The sequence below is a fragment of the Durio zibethinus genome, chromosome 3 (assembly GCF_047325235.1).
Source record: "Durio zibethinus cultivar Kanyao isolate XHJ-2024 chromosome 3, ASM4732523v1, whole genome shotgun sequence".
Classification (NCBI taxonomy): Eukaryota; Viridiplantae; Streptophyta; class Magnoliopsida; order Malvales; family Malvaceae; genus Durio; species Durio zibethinus.
In genome coordinates this window covers 36,741,911-36,748,743 of record NC_143164.1, presented here as the reverse complement: position 1 = coordinate 36,748,743, position 6,833 = coordinate 36,741,911, and the positions used below count along the sequence as shown (strand labels likewise).

General features: G+C 29.3%; 1 pseudogene across 1 annotated transcript; it reads left to right on the top strand.

The window, feature by feature from the left end:
- Positions 1–5,010: 5,010 nt before the first annotated feature.
- On the top strand, positions 5,011–6,422 carry LOC111283585 (glucose-1-phosphate adenylyltransferase small subunit, chloroplastic/amyloplastic-like; annotated as a pseudogene). The gene is made up of 4 exons (XR_016337418.1): positions 5,011–5,225; positions 5,428–5,687; positions 5,770–6,034; positions 6,138–6,422. The product of XR_016337418.1 is annotated as a glucose-1-phosphate adenylyltransferase small subunit, chloroplastic/amyloplastic-like (transcript).
- Positions 6,423–6,833: the final 411 nt, after the last annotated feature.

Below are 6,833 nucleotides of genomic sequence, written 5' to 3'. Positions count from 1 at the left end.
GACGTAGCAAAAGTTAATGCACGCGAGAAAGCGATAGCCTCTGCCAGTCTCCATCATGTCTCAGCAGTGACGACTGACTTGGTCTAAAGTCTTGTAAACTTAAAAAAAAATCACGTTCATAATAATTCGTGTATTTGTTTAACATAATATATTAAAATTTTATGTATTTATATGTTATTTTATATCAAAATTAAATATCATAATTTATATTAACTTTAAAATATAAAATATATATATTTTTTGATAAACTAAATTTTTATTCATTCAAAGTTAATAAGAATTTGCTATAATATAATTGTTTTACAACATAACAAATAAAAAAAAAACAATTCGTTAACAGCTTATTCTAAAAGTTTTATATTCAGATTTTAATCTTCACTGAATTTTTTATTTACCATATCTCCTGTAATATGTTTCAATCCATATGGTCTGTATCCTACAATTTCATTGATTTTGTTCACCACTTGTACAGTCGTCATTTCCCTTTGCTTGAATATTCTCTAATTCCTTTTCCTTCATATGAAATATATACTTGCGTTCTAAGCAATTCTCAATAGAATTGAGATCAAAGCATTCTCTTTTAATCTGGTTTTTACTCAACTCAGTTTTGTGTTTAACTTCTTATTCTTTTATCAATGTTACATAGCTGAAAGATCTTTTATCAAGCTTTTTTTGAATAGACACACTAAAAGTATAAATTATTAAAATTTATTTATAATTTTTATTAAAATTTTAAATCATATAATTTTTATATTTTTTATTCGTGTTTTTTTTATATTATATTATTATATTTTATTTGAAATTGTCAAATTATTTATAAGACAAAAGAAAAAATAGAAAAATTTATCATAATCAATTCAATAATTACGTGATTTATTAACAAAATATTAAAAATTTAAATAAATCTTAAATTTTGATAATTTTAAATATAAAAATAAAAATTCTCATACGCTGCACTTAGCACTTGGATTCCTCTCATTCATCGATTCTTATTGTAATGATTTTTATTTTGTTTTTAAACTTTTTTTATTAAAATACTTAAATTATAATTTTGCAATTTCAAGAAATTTATAAAATTATTAGAAAATAAATGAAATATGAAAAAAAGGTAAGAATAGTCAACATAGTCGAGGGTATTCATAAAAGAATGGTAAACATTCAATAAAGGACGAAGGGCCTATAAATATTTTATGTTTTTAAAAATTTTTTTAGTATTAAAAACCTTTAAATACCAATATTAATTATAAAAGTATGGATAAAATTTTTTCCTTAAAATTTTTCAATTTGGCTTTTATAAATATCCAATTGATCATTTTTTTTATCATTAAAAATCTTGATAAATAAATTTGCCAATCTCTACATAAAGACAAAATGCGTTGTGCCTCATAAAACCTGTTTTAAATTGAATTATTATGTAAGAAATTTTAAGCTGGACTTCAATTCGATTAAATTACTCTAATAATAAATAATATATATTTACAATTAATTTTTAAATATAATTAAAATATTAAAAATAAGATAATATCTTATTATTTTGATAATAAAACAATAATTAAATAAATGAGTCGGGCCAATCTCAAGCTTGCCTCTTAATTAGTTGGGCTACCTTGCCCTCTCACACAGGAAAGGCCTGAGTCAACTAGCAGCAAAAACTGCTAAACTGGATTGTTAGGCGTTTTCGGGAAAAAACTTAAATGAAGTGTTTTAGACAAAGTTTATGAAAATTTTTTATTAAAAGAAATTAAATTAAAATTTAAATTGATAAATTAAAAATTTTTATTACATAAATTAAATGTGTAAATTTTGAAAGAAATTTAATAAATTTTGATATAAATTTATAAATAAATATTTTTAGTAAAAATATTGATAAAATTTTTATCATTAAATAAATATAAATCAAATTTGATTATAAACATATTTTTAGTAAATTTTTTATAATCTTCATATTGAAATTTTTTAATTTATCAATTTTAATTTTTTTTAAAATTATATTTTAAAAAAATTTTTCAAACTTCATCTAAATATTTTCATATAAATTTTGTCCCTTTTTCCAACGCAAATTAAGGATGTTCTGAACCAAAAGTAGCAAAAGGAGGGAAGAAACAAAAACTTGTCCGAAGAGAAATTACGAACAAGAAAAGCATGTGCAATTAAGAGTATAAAATACCTGAAATGATGACAAAATCTGTTTGATTTTGGACCTGCTTGACTTCCCTGATGCCAGCTAGGAAGGGCCAATCATTGTTGACAGCATCCTTAGTTGGCATCCAGGGAGCCAGGCAGATCAGAATCTTACAGATTCATTGGTTTTTTCATCATGCAATTCACCCTGTGAAATCAATCCAAGGATTCATTTAAGTCAGAACCATGATATTCAAATGAATAAAAGCAATCAAGAACCAATCAATATCGAAGGGAATGCCCCTCAATTGAGAACCAAGTAATAGACCATGGATAGTGACAAACTTGCGGTAGCGATCACTTACAGTTCAATCATGGGGCATCAGCTGCCATGGGTGAGCTCATCAGCTGCCATATATCTCTCGGAAGTGAAATAACTACACATATATATGGGATTTAGAAGCGAGTGTGGCTAAAGAAAGAGACAACAAGAACTCCAGGGAAAAAGAGGAGATCAGAGGGCTACAAACCAGACGGCCATTGACAGGTCTGCACAGTGCCAAGGCCAAAGCAAGGGACAAACTGACAGCCTTGCCATGGGTGGCTTGAAGGATTATAAACTGACAGCCGTTGCTGCATACAATCAAAATTGAGACCAAGCCAATCGTCGGATATTCAAATCTTGATAACTTCGAATAAACAAAATCGACACTAAAGCTGACGATTGACAGAATTTCATGTGGGATCTCATCTTTGGACTAGTTTTAGCCTGAATTGGGCCGTGATGAGCTCTGATTTTAGCTTTTTAGACGATTTAACTGACTTCCATGTGTCCACTTTTTTTAGTTTCAAGCTTACCCCACCCATAACATCAATCCTTGTTGTGGAATAGTTGGTCAATATCTCAATGTGTCGTTGGCGTCGGCGGACTCGTTTAACGTCACCTGCTTCGATATTTGTCTAACATTTACTGTTCAAACTTAAGGTTTAACGGCTTTTGTTTTTCCACAAAAATAATAAAGGTCAAAGTTCAAAATTCTCATTCCTTCCTCGCATTTAGAAGAGTTTGCGAGGCAGACCGGGTTGGGTCCTGATCGAGTTTACGCTTAATATTAATAATTTATATATTTATTTAAATTTAATTTGATCTGAAATTTTAAAATTTAAAATTTTTTTAAATTTGATTTAAATTAAAAAAATTAAATGTACTAATTAAATTTAATTTATATAATAATTTTTTTAATAAATATAATTAAATTAAATTAAATAAAATTATATTTAATTCACACATATATAAATATTAAAAATAAAAATTATATATGTATAAATTAAAAATAAAATATCTATAATTTTTATTTTTAATATTTATATATATATGAATTAATTTATATATATAATTCACATATATAAAAATAAAAAATTTATATATGTGAATTTAGATCGAATTAATTTTTAAAATTTTTATTTAAAATTTGATTCAAAATTTAAATGAGTATTATATCTAAATTTATTTAATAAATTTTAAATTTTTATGTAAATTCTTTTAAAACTAAAACGAATCTTTAAACTTAAATGAATTATCTCGCTTTTATAATTAACAACTCCAAATTTGGTTGAGTAGACTAATTTAAAACCTACCTTGCATTGTTATTTCTCTTTCAGCATGGACTTTGATTACATTCTCGAGTTCCCGCCCTCCGCCACGTCCACATCTTCGCCTCCGCTCTCGACCACGCTCCGGTAGGCCTCCTGAATGGACGATGAGTAAAAGATACATAGAAAAAACCTAAATTTGGGAACAAAATAACAAAGGAGTGAAATACAAAAATACAAGCAGCTGGCTTCTTTACACATATATACATGATTGAATTTAATCCACTCTTAATAAATAATCTTAACTTCTTTATTCTTTTTCATAATTCATACCATGCATTCTATTTATAAAAATTCGTGTTAGTAATATCGTTTAACAAATGCTAAATCAAAAGTATAAAATAATAGGAAAGGTATGGTTTTATTTATAGATTATTATTATTAATCCTATAATATAATAAAAATCAAAAGACAAAAAAAAAAATCTAAGTTCAATTCTTTTTGCTAACAAAATTTAGTTTTTGATAATCCATTTATAAATGTAATGTAAGAATTTTTTTAAACAATATGTCTAAATTTAACTATTGATTTTAATAAATAGGAGAGATTAATAAAAAAATTAATTTTAGCTTTTAAATTTATTAAAATTAATAATTAAAAAAATACGTAAAGTTAACGTTGTAAAGTGATCCTTCTAAAAATATCTTTTTTCTTCTTTTTTTTTTTTGGTCCAAAACTAAAAAAAAAAGGTGATAAAAATGGACGGTCCCCGGGCTCTGGTCAAAGCCTACAGCCATATGACCATTGTTAACCTGTGAAATGACGGCCACCTAATTCCTCTTCATTAGATCTTTTTTCCCCCACGAGATACAAATTCAGGGCTACGAAATCCCCAAAACAGAGCAATTACCCGCAATCCCCCCAAGGTTCGACGCGTAATTTTACAACAGCAATAATGGCAAATCCGTTCCCCGAGGTCCCATCAATTTCATTTCACATCCTTCCCCACGTTATAATCAAACCGACGCAATCTAAATTTCATTCGGCCATGAGTTTTATATTTTTAATATGAATTTGATTTGAAAAAAAAAAAGTAAAAATAAAAATTTACTTATTTATATTTTAATTTAAATTCAAAATGTTTTATTAATTAAAATTATTAAAATAAAAAAATTAATTATATTAACAAATAATTTGAATCAAATATAAAAATATTAAATTTAACAGTTTAAATTTAAATTTAATTCAATAATAATATATAAATATTAATATATTATTTTCGATCATATCATTCCCATGCCGCTTCGCATGCTATGTTTGTCAAGAGTAAAAATTGCAAAACGACGTCGTCCAATGCATCTTCTACTTTTTCGAACCTTAAATCTCCGGCTCGTCGGAGCTTGTCATTCTCGGCTTCCGCTCTTTCCAGTGACGAAGGTCTTTCCAAAACAGTTACCGGTTCCCGCCAAAGGAACGGACTCCATTGATCGTTTCGCCGAAAGCCCTTTCGGGTTCAAAGAACTCGCATACATGTCTTGACCCCGACGCTAGTCGAGTAAGTTCCTGTTTATCACTGTCTCTTATATCTCTGAATCTTTTGTGTGATCCAAAAACGACCCCTTTCGATTGCTTGAATAGTTGAAATATGCTCAAAGGCCAAAGCCTTTTCTAGTTTTTGACGAAAATTTTGGGAAATTCGATTGTTTCTGGCAGAGTGCTTCACCCACTAACAAAGAAGAGAGCAAAGCCGGCTGTTCCATTAGGAGCAAATTATAGGCTAATTGCTATTCCTGTTAACAATTTCTTGAACAGTAACATTATCGAAAATCTACATTGTAACTCAATTCAATTCTGCTTCTCTCAATCGCCACCTTTCCCGCGCATATGCTAGTAACATGGGTGGTTACAAGAACGAAGGGTGTGTTGAAGTTCTTGCTGCTCAGCAGAGTCCTGAGAACCCAAACTGGTTCCAGGTTAGTTACTACTAGAATGGGTTTTAATTTATTTATGGCTTTTTGGGTTTTGATTTACAAAAGTTTTAGTTTGAATCTACAGGGGACAGCGGACGCGGTGAGGCGGTATTTGTGGTTGTTTGAGTAGCATAATGTTTTGGAATTCATGGTTCTTGCTGGGGACGATTTATATAGAATGGACTATGAAAGGTTATTCAAGCTCATGGAGAGAGTGATGCGGATATTTAGCTGCATAGCCGATGGATGAAAAAGGGGCTACTGCGTTTGGTCTGATGAAGATTGATGAAGAAGGGCGTATAATTGAATTCTCTGAGAAACCGAAAGGAGAACAACTGAAAGCTATGCGGGTAGAATCCTCTTTCAGATGCGATTTTCGCATGAAGTATTGAAGTTTTGACTAAAGAGCTGTTATTTTATTTTTTTTGTTCTAATTTTGATGGTGTTGTTTAGGTTGATACGACAATTTTAGCCCCTGATGATAAGAGAGCGAAAGAGATGCCTTTCATTGCTAGTATGGGCATATATGTTGTCAGTAAAGCAGTGATGTTGAATCTTCGAGAGAGAAGTTTCCGGGTGCCATGATTTTGGAAGTGAAGTCATTCCAGGTGCTACTTCCATTGGGATGAGGGTAAGTATTCTTTTCATACATCCTTCCTTCTGAATGACTGTTACCATTATCAAGCTGAACTAATATTCATTGGTTTATGGAATAGAGGAGCTGAACTGAAAAGTAAATCTTAGTAGCTTGTTTGTTTGCTTTTCAATTTATATAGTAGCCAATCTTGTTTGTTTTTTGATGGAAAGCTTTTAAACATGATATTTGTGGGGATCTTATCTGGTACTTTATTCATCAAGCTACATCTGCAGCATTAGCATATGAAATGAGAAGTTGAACAATCTGGAGATTGGATCATGTCTTGTCTTGTTTTTAGTAATGAACGGCTTCAAACTAAGAAAGGATGCCTTGATTCCTAGTGGAACTGTAATCTGAGGAAGTTACATTATGACTGCTAAGTAGAGGTACTGTTCCGCTAGTTATTCTTGAGAAAGTAATGCAATAGCTTATTACTTTCACTTTAATTTAATGATGCTGTAAAGGTCATGTTCTGCTTAAATTAATACCTTTTGTCTATAATTTTCTGCAAT